The 14318-nt window shown below is 39.0% G+C and overlaps 1 long non-coding RNA gene across 1 annotated transcript in view; it reads right to left on the bottom strand.

The window, feature by feature from the left end:
• Positions 1-251: 251 nt before the first annotated feature.
• The window catches only part of LOC147577556 (uncharacterized), a 53322-nt gene continuing 39255 nt past the window's right edge, over positions 252-14318 (bottom strand). Inside the window, exon 4 of the long non-coding RNA XR_015255860.1 lies at positions 252-483. This is a non-coding gene — a long non-coding RNA (uncharacterized LOC147577556). The remainder of the gene's footprint in view (positions 484-14318) is intronic.

The raw sequence follows: 14318 nt of genomic DNA on the forward strand, positions 1-14318 counted from the left end.
TAAAGGAAAGCTGTGATTTTCAAAATTTCTAACAATTCTTGGATTGCTAAATATGTATTGCATTGCAAACTGGCATTTTGTTTGAGAGGATATATTGGGACTTCAAAAGGCAAAGTCTGGGGCAGACTGGAATAAGGAGGTTGAAAAACAGAAGCTAAATTCTTCCATTGAACGAATTATCAGTACATTTTCCATGTAGTTATAATGTCTATTTTGAAAAGGTTTTCTTTGAAATGGGTGGGAGGTGAATTTGGAACTAGGAGAAAGATGAGGGGGGGAAAGACCCTAGAGTGAGAGAATGGACCCACAAAAATGGCAGCAGGCCAGTGGCCCAAAAGAAAATATGAGCAGAAATGGCCGATGAACCTGAGATAAGGTTATTCACTTACTCGAACTTAGGTTGTTTACTGATTTGTGCTGTAATTCCTTGCCACTTTCACCAAGCCTTCATGTAAAGTTCTCTGTAACAGGTCTGGGCTGGTGCTACAAAAGAGGAATAGAGGACAGGTGACTGTGGCTTAGAATGCATTGGTGTGGGCAGGAGACAGGTACAGCAGGATGGCAGATACGGAGCGAATTAAAGGGAGACAGGAACAGCCAATGGGAGGATATATGAGCTGAGAGCATCTTGTACGCATTCTCCTCCACTCCCTACCCAGGGAAATAAGAGACAAGGTATTAGACTGACTGCATCATTTAGTGCCTTTGTGCAGGAAGGGTTCAGTTATTGAATTTGTATTTGAAAGGACAGAGTAACCCCAGAAGGCTGAAGGTTTTGGGAATGCTCAGCTCATACATTCTTCTTCCTGAGGATTCTTTAAATCTTGCAACTCATAGCATCTACCGTTGGTCATTATAAAGGTTTCCAAGTAGAGCTGGGCAAGCTTATCCCTTGAGCTATTACCTGGGTTTGTACATGTTTCCTATCCAGGGTTCCCTGACACCCAATAAGACAAATATTAAAATGCTATAAATCTTACACAGCAATTAGAAGATAGATGTTCTAAAACAAAAAGTATCGGTGAAGTTGTCTATGGCTGGACTTAATTACAAATAAGGGAAGTGTGTGTCTGCTTGTAGAGAAATTGTGTTGGGTATTATGTGGAAATCTGGAGCAGAAAAGCGCCAGCCACTTAGTGCTTAGTGACCTCTGCTACTTATGCTGGTGTCTTGATTTGAGTCTTGGTGAAGGGTTGCTCCCAGGGACAGGTATCCCTGCTACCCCGTCTGTATTTCTCTGTATTTCCCGTTCCCAGGAAAACAAGACACACCTGCCAGCAGATGAGTCTGGACTCCCAGGGCATGTCACTCAAAGCTGGGCTGAAATCAGAGGTGGGCTAAGAGGAAAAAATGCAGGCTACCAAGAGCCGCTGCCACACTCCATGCCCAAAGCAGGCCACCCTAGGACATGCCGTGTCCTTTCCAGCTCCCGCCACAACCTTGCTACTGACAGCCCAAGAGTGAACTTCAGTTCCCTGTCCCCCCAAAAGTAAAGCTTTTCCACTGACTGAACCAACTAGGTGCTCCAAAGAGATCATTTCTAATCACATGGTAAAGACAACTGAAGAACTACAAACAAGGTCACAGAAGGTACGGAGAAGGCAGCAATGGTTTCCTTAGCCCCGCCGGGAGTGGGACAGTGGACAGTGAAGGGGGCATTGTAGGTGCATGCAATAGCTGGGACACACACACACACACACACACACACACACACACACACACACCCCAGCATGCTGTGTACTTCTGTGTTTCTTATTTGGTCCTTCCAACCTTTACATCTGATAATAGTGCATTAAGCTTTTCCTTCATAACAATATCTTTATGTATACGAACTTTTTCATGTTCATCCTATGAAGACAAGTTACTTCTGGCTTTATTTATTTTTTATTTTGGCTGCTTTGTTTTCCAGTTTGGTGTTTTTTTTTTTTTTACTTCTCTACCCCCAGTACAAACCTATTGAAACTCCCAATAGTTGGTGAATTATTTAAAGAATGAGTGAATGAGTGATATTTATAACTCCTTAAATCCTATAATCTATAAGGAGACTCAGAGAGGTCTGTAGTAGACGAGGCACAGGCTCATCAATTAAGGGCAAACAAGAAAATCAGGAGGCATACTTAGCACTGTATCTTTAAGACATTTGATTATTTACCTTCCCTGAAAGAGTAGATAATGTTGCAGGAAAAGTTGTTCATTTTCAAAATCTAGAAAGTATAAGATTCAAATGCTCTATAAAACAAACTGAGGGTTGCTGGAGGGGTGTTGGGTAGGCAAATGGGCTAAATGGGCGATGGGCATTAAGGAGGGCACTTGTTGGGATGAGCACCGGGTGTTGTATGTAAGTGATGAATCACTAAATTCTACTCCTGAAACCATTATTACACTATATGTTAACCAACTTGGATTTAAATAAAATTTAAATAAATAAATGGTCTGTTGGAGTTATTTGGATATTTATGGATATTAAGGCTCTCTGCATCACAAACATCATCTCTGTATAGATATAGAGGGAAATTCGGGGGTTCAGTGCTCCTGTATAAGTTAGTAAGAGTCTCTTCACTAATATGTGTCTGGAGTTCTTACTGCCTACAAGTGTTTTATGGGGTGGGTGGTGGGCACGTCCTTCTAACCAGCACTTTTGTGCACTGCTCCGTGGTGTTGGCTGTTAATTGAACCTGACCTTGGCAAATACATGGACAGCACAGTAGCTTGTCTCAATTCTCAATTCAGCAACAGTCATGTGTAGTAAGGTTAGATATTTGGTTTTCACTTTTAATTTGGCATACTTTGTTAAGTTTAATTTTTATGTGTAGATTACTATTTAATTTGAATACCAACTAATATGTGATGTACTTATCCAAAGGAATAATCCTTGGACAAATTTTTCAATCATTTTTGTAGAATTAGTGATAGATCAGTTCAGGTACATCTATACTTAAGAGGCCTGGGTTTGGTTATGACTTACAGTAGAAAGTTACAAAATAGTATATAAGTTTAGGAAAGCAGTCTACTTTTAGGGAGCAAATTAAAGCTAGCTGATCCATCTAGAATAGTCAGTTTGAAATTTTTATTCTTTCCACAAACACTTACTGAGTATCTCCTATGGACCAAACATTGTGCTACATAATAATCCCAAACATCAAGGAACTCACAGGTAAACAGGCTATTTATATTAAATTACAGTGAAAAAACCTCAAAATTCATACTTGGCATAGGAGCATGCTGGCATCGATCAGCAATCAGTATGAAACAAATTTTTAATTCAAGAGTTAAACTAGAGAAGAAGAAAAGCAATGTCTGAGTTTATTAACATGTCACATACCTACCGGCATCAGAAATGAGGTCAGTTTCATGACCTAATAGCTAACACTTTAAAAATTAGAAAAGCAGGAGCACCTGGGTGGCTCAGTCAGTAGTGTCTGACTTTGGTTCAGGTCATGCACTCATGATTTGTGAGTTCAAGCCCCACATTGGGCTCTGCACTGGTGGTACAAAGCCTGTTTGGGATTCTCTCGCGCCCTCTCTCTGCCCCTTCCCCACTTGTGTTCTCTCTCTCTCTCCCTCAAAATAAATTTAAAATTTAATAAATTTAATAAAATTTAATAATAATAAATTTTAATAAATTTTAAAATTCTCTAAAAGTTAGAAAAAGAATTACTCTGGGAAATTGATTTTCTTGTATGAAAATAAGAGTATTAATAGATATTTCAATATGAAGAGAATGGTTTCAAATTTTAAATGTGTCTATCTTGGTACTGTCCCTTTAACTAGTCTGCTTTTCATTATTTTATGGCAAAATTTTTGAATAGATTTAATTTAGACCACTTTAAAACCTTTCAGAGGATGATTCTGGTCGAATTCATTGATCTGATATTATTACAAATAATTACCTTAATTTTACTGAATCCTTTTTAGCAACAGAGTGATCATCTTGCCAGCTAGATGAAGGAAAACACAAAAATCAAATCTAAAGAATAAACTGAGTTAAAAGTTTGTGACTAGAGTTTATTCATGTGTTAAACATAGCTGTAGAATTTTTTAAATTATTATAAGAAATATCCTAATCCCACCAAACACCTCTTTTTTCTCTTCTATCTTTCCCTTTCTCTCTCTCTCTCTCTCTCTCTCTCTCTCTCTCTCTCTCTCGTCTTTCTTTCTCCCTCTCTGTCTCATTCACTCTTACACACCCACACACTACACATAATCATATTGAGTCCTATAATCAATGGCCCATGAAACATTTATTCTTTGTTACTTCTCTTTTTCACTTTTTAGAAAAGGAATATGATGGTATCTGTTTCTACATAACATAGCCAGTGGAAATTTGAAGCAAATTCCTAGATATCTGTCCATAGTATGCACATTTTTAAGTGTTAAGAAAATTGGAGAGTGTGTTGCCTTTATATTCTCAACTACTCAAATTTTATCTTCACTGTACTTATACAAACATTCACACATGACTAAAAAGAAACATTTCTAGTCTTTGTCCTCAGTTATATTGAGCATACATTTTATTGTGAAGCCACTGGAGAAAAAAGGGAATATTCTCCAGTTGTTGACCCCCAAATCAAGTTCACTTTGCAAGAAAACCATTCCATATTTGTTCCTAAGGTAATAAAGTTCCTCATGTCCAAATGACATACAGGGTGGGGGTGGGGGTGGGAGGAACATGTAATTGCCAGGAAGAACTAAAACTTTTTTCAAAACTTTTCTGGGTTCTCTCATTTCTACTTAGAAAGTCACTGAAGTGAGAAGACCTCAAATAAGGAAATTCCCCTCTGATTGTAACTTACACTGGGTCAGAGAAGCCTAGAGAGGGAGGGACACGACCTAGGAGGTTATCAGTTACATAGCAGTCAGTGTCCTCCCTATGTAGAAAATATCCTTCACCCTGACAAATCCCTATGGAATTCATGTGTCATATGAAAATGCCATAGAAATTCTCTTTTCCTTTGCCCTTCCTATCCTAGCTTCATGGAATCAATCTATTTCCAACCAAGTCATTTTCTTCTACATTCTCATAAACCTAACTATAAAAGGAGAAACCAACCTATTGTTCATTTCTGTGCTGATTTACAAACCTCTAAAGCTTTTACATTTTTTTTTTTAAATAAAAGGAATAGATCTTTGAAGGTACACAGAGTGTAACAATAAAAGAGAGAGAGAGAAAGAGAGAAAGCAGACAGGATACAAGGAAAGTACAACTGGAATAAAAAAATCTCTTCTTAAAAAGAATGGACCTACCTACAAACCCATTCTTTCTGCAGTTGTTTGAAGATTACCCCATGAACTGTAAGGGGCGAACACAGGGGATTCATGAAAGCGAGGGAAAATATTAAAAGAAGGTTGCGTCCATTTTCTTTTGGGCCTCCCATCTTCTAAGTCTCAGCTGCCACCTAAACATAAATCACAAAACCGTTAAGCATAATCTTGGCCGCAGACTGCCCTCACCATGCACAAGTGGAGCTCCCACTGGCCATCTCCTTCTCCAGGAGCCAAAGTTATTTAAAATAAGTTTCAGACTCTCCAAGTTTTGCCTCTTAGTCTTGAATTCCTTGCTCTTTCCAGTAGCATAAAGGCAACAAGAGAAATAGGACGATGGGGGCACGCCTGGGTGCCTCAGTCGGTTGGGCGTCCGACTTCCGCTCAGGTCACGATCTCACGGCTGGTGGGTCCGAGCCCCGCATCGGGCTCTGTGCCGACAGCTCGGAGCCTGGAGGCTGCTTCGGATTCTGTGTCTCCCTCTCTGCCACTACCCCATTCTCACTCTGGCTCTCTCTCCCTCAAAAATAGATAAACGTTTTAAAAAGTTAAAAAAAAAAAGAGAGAGAAAAGAAAAAAAAGAAAGAAAGAAAGAAATAGGATGATGGGTTCAAAAACCAGAAGCACGTTTTCCCAGAACTGCAAACTCCATGGATCCCACAATCCCTAAAATATTAACCCACATCTTGTGATTCCTGCAAATGCCTCGCATCTTGAAATAAGGCCTGGGTGAGGATGAAAGAGAAGAATTTAGCAAGGTCACATTCGGTCACATCAGCACGCACGTTACTGGTGGCACCAATCACTAGCACTCTATCCCATAGGTCCTATTTAATACAATCTGTTTGATAGAATAAAGGGAGTGAATAAATGAAGGCACAGCAGCAACACATCAAATAAACGGGCACCTGGTGCCAGAAACAGGCCATCCCGGAGGCACGTTTCTTTTGGACAGACTCCCATAAAATACTGATGTTGTCTACTTGTCAATGTTGTTAATTTACCCACCTTTGGCCTTCATCTCTTAGCTTGCAAAATTCCCACAAGACTTTATTAGTATTTTTATTTTTCCCTTTCTCCGACTTCAACTTTTTCTCATTACTAAGCAACTTAGGATATTTTCTGATCGAAATTCTCCCTTTGAATTGTGATCAAGAAAAACTGAGGCGCAAAAATAAAAGTCACTTGCTAAGCCCTGCAGTGACTCAGCTGCTAAAAAGAATTCAAATTGAGCTTTCAGTATTCTACCATATAGCCCCAAATAGTATCATATTTATTATTTGACCACCACCAAGAGGCTTTCCAAATGGCCTTGTGCAGAATAGAATCTTAGTCATTTTTCAACCAGACAATACATAAGCAAGTCTATGTACTTTCTGAGATTGGCATAGGTATACTAGTTAGAAATACGAGAAATAGTCCTTTTGTTCAAATCAATAAAAAATCGCTTCCTTTTTGCATGGATTTGTATCGAGGAGGTTGTCTTGTTTATTTTTATTTTACTAAATCTATGCTTATTTGAGATTTAGTTTGGATCTTTTCAAATAAAAAACATGAAAGTTGAGGAAAACTTTGCTCAATACCACACAAAACAAATTATTTTTTCAACATAAGACTTGCCACCCTTGGATTTTTTTTAATTAACTACACAAACCAGATTGTAGTGGATTTTAATTAAAGTAATTATATTGAGAATTAATTGCAGTCTCCAAATTGTGAGTCAGAAAATGTTTGCTAAATATCCCATTTTAATGTTCCAGAAAAAAAAAAAAAATCCCTACTCATTTCCTAACCAGGGTTATGTAGAAACATATGACATTAAATTCTAGTGCCAAATAATTTTTAAAAAGAGGAAACATATTTGTTTGGTGTGTTTGTTTTATATGATCCTCAATATTTAATACACTTAAATCTCATATTCTAATTATGCCTTTTAATATTATTAAATAAACTTAGCCTGACAACAAACACAAATTCCTAAATAAGTATTAGACCACTCTAGATGTAAAACAATTTCTTTTCTGAGGTTTACCTGTGTTTCATGTTTGATCTGCCACACTGACATTTGTAAAAAGTAGAAGCAGTAATTAACAAGTACTTAAGTTTGACACAAGAAATATCAATCTGAGTACTGCCCTCTGAGTACATGTAAGCTATGTATAATAGCGGTTTTCACAGAGTTAAGACAGATCCTAATCTGAATGGGACAGCCTAAAAGAAACATAGAAAAGGGAGAGATCTTTATTGGCTGGAAAGTAGCAGAGCCCCAAAGAGGCGTGACAGTTGAGCTTACCTGCTGAAGGATGCGAAGATAGCAGTGGTTCTAAATGTTAGGAAATATGAAGGTGGAACACAAGTTAAAAACTCAGAGCACAAGTGTAGACTTGATGTTTTTCATCATCAAGGTTATAATATAAACTCTGAGCAGATCAAAGTCTGGAGAAATTAGTGTATCAAAAAGAAGAGAAGGCTAACGTGTAATTCTTGAGAAATTCCGATGACCAGGATGTGGGAGGGAAAAGAAGAAAAGAGTGAGGATGTTGTGGTGACACAGAAAAGAAAGGGAAGAGATTTTTCAAAGAAAGGATTCTCAACAGAATCATATGCAGCTGAATAACTCCAGAGGGTGATAATTTAAAAGGTCATTGATTTTCACTGGAAACAGGTCACTGCTTATGACCTTCCCATAAGCAGAGTCAGGAGGCTAAAATTCCCTTTCAAAGTTTACAAACAAAACAGATCATGGAAAAGATAAGGTGAGTGTAGACTGTGTTGAAGAGTTGGTAATGAAAAGGAAGAAAATAAATTTAAAATGTATTCAATAGGCATCAGGATCCAAAGAAAAAAGTTGGTTTAAAGTAGTTGGCCTCTAAGTATAACCAATGTCAAGAAAAAAAGTGTGTAAAGAAAGAAGGAAGGATAGAAGGAAGGAAGGAAGGAAGGAAGGAAGGAAGGAAGGAAGGAAGGAAGGAAAAGAAAGTAGGTTGAGGACCCTACGGAGGTTGGGGAGCAATGTCTGAAAAGCCTCAATCCGGGATGGGTCCCAGGCAGAGAAGAAAAGTTAACTAGAATAGAAATAATAGTGGTTTAACACTTATTGAGGAGTGTCATGTGCAAAGCACTCTCTTAAATGCTCAATGTTTATTATCTTTTAAATACTTAAAAAATCTTAAGAGGTAGATATTATCATTCTCACTTCACCTACGAGGAAATGGGAACTAAAATAAATTAAGTAACCTGCACAAGATCACCCAGAATATATGAGGCAGTGTCCAAACACACACTTATCTGACTTAAAGCTCAACCATTAAAAGCTATTATTTCTGATTCATTGCCCAGTGTCAGAAGCTATAAAAGCACAGTCTCACTCAGCATGATTGGTAGAAGTTATAGTCTGTTTCTTTTCTTTTTTGTTTTTTGTTTTTTTGGTAGGCTTTATATTCTTAAAACTAATCTACACATTCATATAATTTGGGCCTGCACAACTTCTGAGGCTGAAAATACAGTTTCTCCATAGAGCATTTGCTATATAGATTATACACAGGGAGGCTCTGAAGGTGGAAAAGGAGAAACCCTTATTCCTGTGACAGTCTCCTTCCAAGGAGCAATTCCTTGATGTCCGTGAGTGGGGTGCACAAATAGAATACATAAAGTTGATTTCAGTAATTTTACTTCAGGAAGCCAAAAGAAATTCCTTTCTACCATGCTCCCTCTTTGCAGATAGTGGAATGGTGTGCAACCCTAAGCTAGCCCCTCTTTCTCTAGCCATCTCTAACCACACTAAACCCTATCCCAGGGAAGAGAGTGATGAACGAGAGTTTTCATTAAAGTGAACAGAAATGTTACTTCAATCATCCCTCTGTTGCTAAATTCAAATGATGCTTTTCAATCTTTTCTCACTTCTCTGTAGAATTTGAAATTGTTCCCCAAATACCCCTTTTGGAATTTCTAATGTGCTTTTGTTTTATGGATTATAGTCAGCCCTGGATTACTTTTGACCTCCTGGGTTTTCCTTCTTTTTACTTTTCACAGGCTCCTCTTCCTCTACCCATCCTTTGAATATTGGAGTTTCTACTACCCATCCTCTTTTTTCTCTTTCTTCATCCTATCCCTTAAAAATCTCATCCTCTCTAATGACTTGAATTACTACCTTGATGCCAATAAGTTCCAAAGCACATGTTCAACTTGGGCCTCTCTGCAGAGTTCCAGATCCATTTGTACAACTCTAAGCCTCCCCACCTGGATGCTCGGGAGAGGTGGCCCAACATTTGAAACTAGAAAGTTCCAAAATGGCTCTAGAGCCAAAGCATAAGAGACTCTTAAAAACTGAGAACAAACTGAGGGTTGATGGGGGGTGGGAGGGAGGGGAGGGTGGGTGGTGGGCATTGAGGAGGGCATCTTTTGGGATGAGCACTGGGTGTTGTATGGAAACTAATTTGACAATAAATTTCATACAATAAAAAAAAAAAATGGCTCTATACCCCCCACTGACATCTGGTACCAGGGATAACACATTAAAAAGATGAAGATAGGGGCGCCTGGGTGGCGCAGTCGGTTAAGCGTCCGACTTCAGCCAGGTCACGATCTCGCGCTCCGTGAGTTCGAGCCCCGCGTCAGGCTCTGGGCTGATGGCTCAGAGCCTGGAGCCTGTTTCCGATTCTGTGTCTCCTTCTCTCTCTGCCCCTCCCCCGTTCATGCTCTGTCTCTCTCTGTCGCAAAAATAAATAAACGTTGAAAAAAAAAAAATTAAAAAAAAAAAAAAAAAAAAGATGAAGATATCTGCTCTAAATAACTGAAAAATCATGTAGGTCAACCTGATCTCCTTATCCATAGATAAGGAAGGTCAAGATATTAGAGAGATATGACGAATGGAAAGAAAGAAAGAAAGAAAGAAAGAAAGAAAGAAAGAAAGAAAGAAAGAAAGAAAGAAAGAAAGAAAGAAGCAGAGAGAGAGAGAAGGAAGTAAGGGAGGGAGGAAGGGAGGAAGGAAGGAAGAAGGAAGGAAGACAACTCTTTTGATTTCAGATCTTTATCCTTTAAGTTCATCTCAGCCTTTGTTTGAATAACCCCCTCTGAAGGTCAATAAAAAGTTTGTGAAATAAATAAAATAAATGTATTTTGTAAATGCAGTATGTTGTCTATGACTTAACAACAAAATTTTTCTAAAAACACTTGTTCACACAGCCACGGGGATGAAATATTTTCATAAGGAATGAGACTTAAGGTCTAGGCCAATTGATTTCATAGCTGTACAACTAAATTTTTTTAAATTTTTTTAATGTTTTCATTTATTTTTGAGACAGAGAGAGACAGAGCATGAGCAGGGGAGGGGCAGAGAGAGAGGGAGACACAGAATCCAAGGCAGGCTCCAGGCTCTGAGCTGTCAGCACAGAGCCTGACGTGGGGCTCAAACTCACAGACGGTGAGATCATGACCTGAGCTGAAGGCGGACGCTTAACCAACTGAGCCACCCAGGCGACCCACAACTAAATTTTTTTTAAGTTTATTTATTTATTTTGAGAAAGAGAGAGAGATAGTGAACAGTGAACTGGGGGAGGGGCAGAGAGAGAATCCCAAGCACAAGCACTCCACATAGCCAGCATGGAGCCTGATGCGGGGCTTGAACCTACAAACGGATAGATCATGACCTGAGCTGAAACCAAGAGTTGGACACTTTCCTGACTGAGCCACCCAGGCACCCATGTACAACTAAATTTTATAGTGTGGCCAGAGGTGATCTCTTTGCTTGTCCATAAACAGTAGGAGCTCAATTAATCCTTTCTGAAGGAAAGAGGAGAAATTCAGCTGAATGACTTTTAAAAGTCTCTGGATTGCAAATGAATGATGTTTACTTGTGCATTTGTGCTTATTGTCCTAAGATAAAACCCATTTAATAACATGCATTTCATACCTCATTGATGCAACATCTTCTTCTGCTTGGTTTTTCACAATCTAATTGGCCAACATGAAATAAATTTCCATTCTGAAAGCCAAGTTTCACAAGGGAAAGAAAGAATAGCTGCTCTTCATATTTGTCTTTATAATTTACAAAAGAAAAGAACTCACATACATCATCCCATTTAATTTTGTCTTGGTCAGGGATTGTTTGGTGGTGAGGAAAAGTTTTCCTTCACAAGGGCAAATAAGAGTTTTATTAGAAAGTTACAAAAAGGAAACTTTCATGGGTATTCATAGGTGAGAAATAAAGCACAGCAGGGTCTCTTAGAGACAGACTAGGAACTAAAAATTCTGAAAATGTAGTCATCTCTCTTGGTTAACATGATTTCTGGTCTCCTTTCTAACATACTACCTCCTGATCTCTGGTCCAATCCATTGTATTCATTGTTTCCACTCAACATGAGTAATTGCCATGAGTCACATCAAAGTTTGTAGGAAGATACTGCTTCAGGCCATTTTCTCTCTTAGAGAGTTATAATTACAGTAGATTCTTGGATCTCCATGAGCTCCTCTATTCTTTTTATTACATGGGGGTCTCATTTCCCTTGATCAAATGGAAGATTCCTTCTAACTGGCCCATGGCTTCCAGATGGAAAATGGATGCAGACATGTAATGGAGAAGAAGGGAGAATCAATGTCCTACTTCAGCAAAGTCAATCAAAGTTGGCCTCTTTTCAATGGGTTCATGAGAAATGAAATGTGTCCTGGGACACAAAGGAGAGATAGAAAAATATCTCTTTATGAGGGAAATGAACCATAAGAAAATGCTGTTTTGTGGTAAAAAAAAATGGTCACATATCAGCAATTTTATGTGGTCCAAGTGAATAATGAGTATAACCAGACAAATCATCCTGATTATGACGCATACGGATGGTAAAATTTTGTTGATGTGTTATTTATATATTTGAATTACACCGTCTAACTTTTCCCAATCCTACTTTTTTGGTATATCTGGAACAATCCTTTAATTCATCAAGGAAGATAATTCTCAATTTTCTGAGTCTATATTTTTCTTCCACTTAATCAAAAATATCCAGAGTTCCTGGTTCGGGGGCCATCTGGGGTTATTTTTTCTTAATCACATTTCATTAAAAGCTAATCAAGTTATTTTTCCAAAACACAAATGCATGTTCAGAAATAAGTACAATCACTAAGAGTCCAGATGCCCAGTATAATCCAGCAACAAAAAGGTGGGGGGGGGGGGGGGGAGATGGACGTAGTCATGTGGTTCCTGTTATTCTCCAAGCTTAAGAAACAAGGAGCTCTAAAATATAGTAAGGAAGAGTAAAAACAGTATAACTTGGTTTCACTTCCAAATTCTTCCACCTATCAGTTTTGCAGTCTTGGGCATGTTGATCAATGAACTGAACTTCTCTGGCTGTGCATATAAATTGAGGAATGAAAGTACCATGAAGGCAAAGTTGATATGAGCACTAATTGAGACCATGCATTTATTTATCAAGCTTCTGCTGAGTGCCAGCACTTTGCTAGGGTAGAGATACAATAGGAAGAAAAGAAAGACACGGTCCCTTTCAGACTTCTTGAGGCTTATGATCTAGTGGGAAACAAAGACAATAGTCAAAAGATTACATGAATAAATCTCAATAATGTTAAATTTTCTGAAGGAGAATAATGTTCTGAGAATACGATTGGAGAGTGCAGGCAGAGGGAACAGGTCCTATGGCCAGAAGTCACATGACTGGAACAAGGAAATGACAAGATCTAAATGGTTAAATGAAGGGAAGACTGATGTGAAATGGGGCTGGAATGGTAGTGCACAGAGATTTTAACTTTGGCCAATGAGCGTGAGAAACCATTGATTATTTTTAGAAGAGAAATTATATGATGAGGTATAAAATTCAAAAATACCAGCCTGGCTACAGTGTGGACAAAAAAATGGAAGGGGTGGGCGGTCAAAAAAGATGCAAGGATGTAATCCAGTGATCTAGATGAGAAATGATGGCTGCCTTGGATTAAGTGGAACAGAACTGGTAAGTCTTGCTGTTGGGTTAAATTTGGAGAATAAAGCAGTGGGATAAGGGATAACTCATAAGTCTCTGGCTTTGTAAGATACAAGTTGGAAACACTGAAAAGGAACAACAGGTATGTGATGAGGGGCAGGTGAATGCATTTTAGGACACGTTGAACATGAGATGACTCTGAGACAAGTAGGCATTTGAGTATTCAGATCTGGAGCTCAGTGGAAAAGTCTGGGTTATAGATGCAAACTTGTGAGTCATGTGTCACATCTGTGGTAACTAAGGCCATGCATGAGTGTGAATGGGATGTTCTGGGGGGGAAGCATAGAATGAAGAGAGAGAGAGAGAGAGAAGGATTGAGCTTGTCCCAGAAGAGGACTGACTGTGCCAAGGAGTCAAATGTGAAGCACCCAAGGAGGTGGGAGAAAACCAGGAGACAATCATACTAAAAATCCAATGTTCTGAAAAGAAGGCCATGGTCAGGACAACTGAGCACTGCTGAGATAGGGTACAATGAGGACCCAAAGGCACCTTGCCGAGCATATGTACCAGTATATGCCGAGCATATATAACAGTAAATGAAGCCCAAAGAAAAGGGTTTGATGTTCCCCTCACTGGAAATTCATCCCTTTTCAATAAGCCCTTCAGGCTCTGTCCAACCCCTCATCTGTCCTGATTCTGCTCAAGCATGACCTTCTTTGACTAATATTCGTGGAGATTCACTGTCTCACGTACTGTTTTAATACGTAAATGTATAAAATCAGTTACCCCTCATAAAAACCCTGTCCACAAGACTTAATTACTACCCTTATTTTACAGATGAAGGAAACAAAGCACAGAAAGGGTAAATATCTTGCTCTGGGCTACCTATCCAGTGACGTGGCAGAACAGAGATTCAAATCCAGGCAACCCAGCTCGAGTTTGTGCTTTTTTTTTTTTTTTTGTTTTCAACGTTTTTTATTTATTTTTGGGACAGAGAGAGACAGAGCATGAACGGGGGAGGGGCAGAGAGAGAGAGAGAGAGACACAGAATCGGAAACAGGCTCCAGGCTCTGAGCCATCAGCCCAGAGCCTGATGCGGGGCTCGAACTCACGGACCGCGAGATCGTGACCTGGCTG

The sequence above is a fragment of the Puma concolor genome, chromosome C2 (assembly GCF_028749965.1).
Source record: "Puma concolor isolate L17-30 chromosome C2, mPumCon1.1.hap2, whole genome shotgun sequence".
Lineage (NCBI taxonomy): Eukaryota > Metazoa > Chordata > Mammalia > Carnivora > Felidae > Puma > Puma concolor.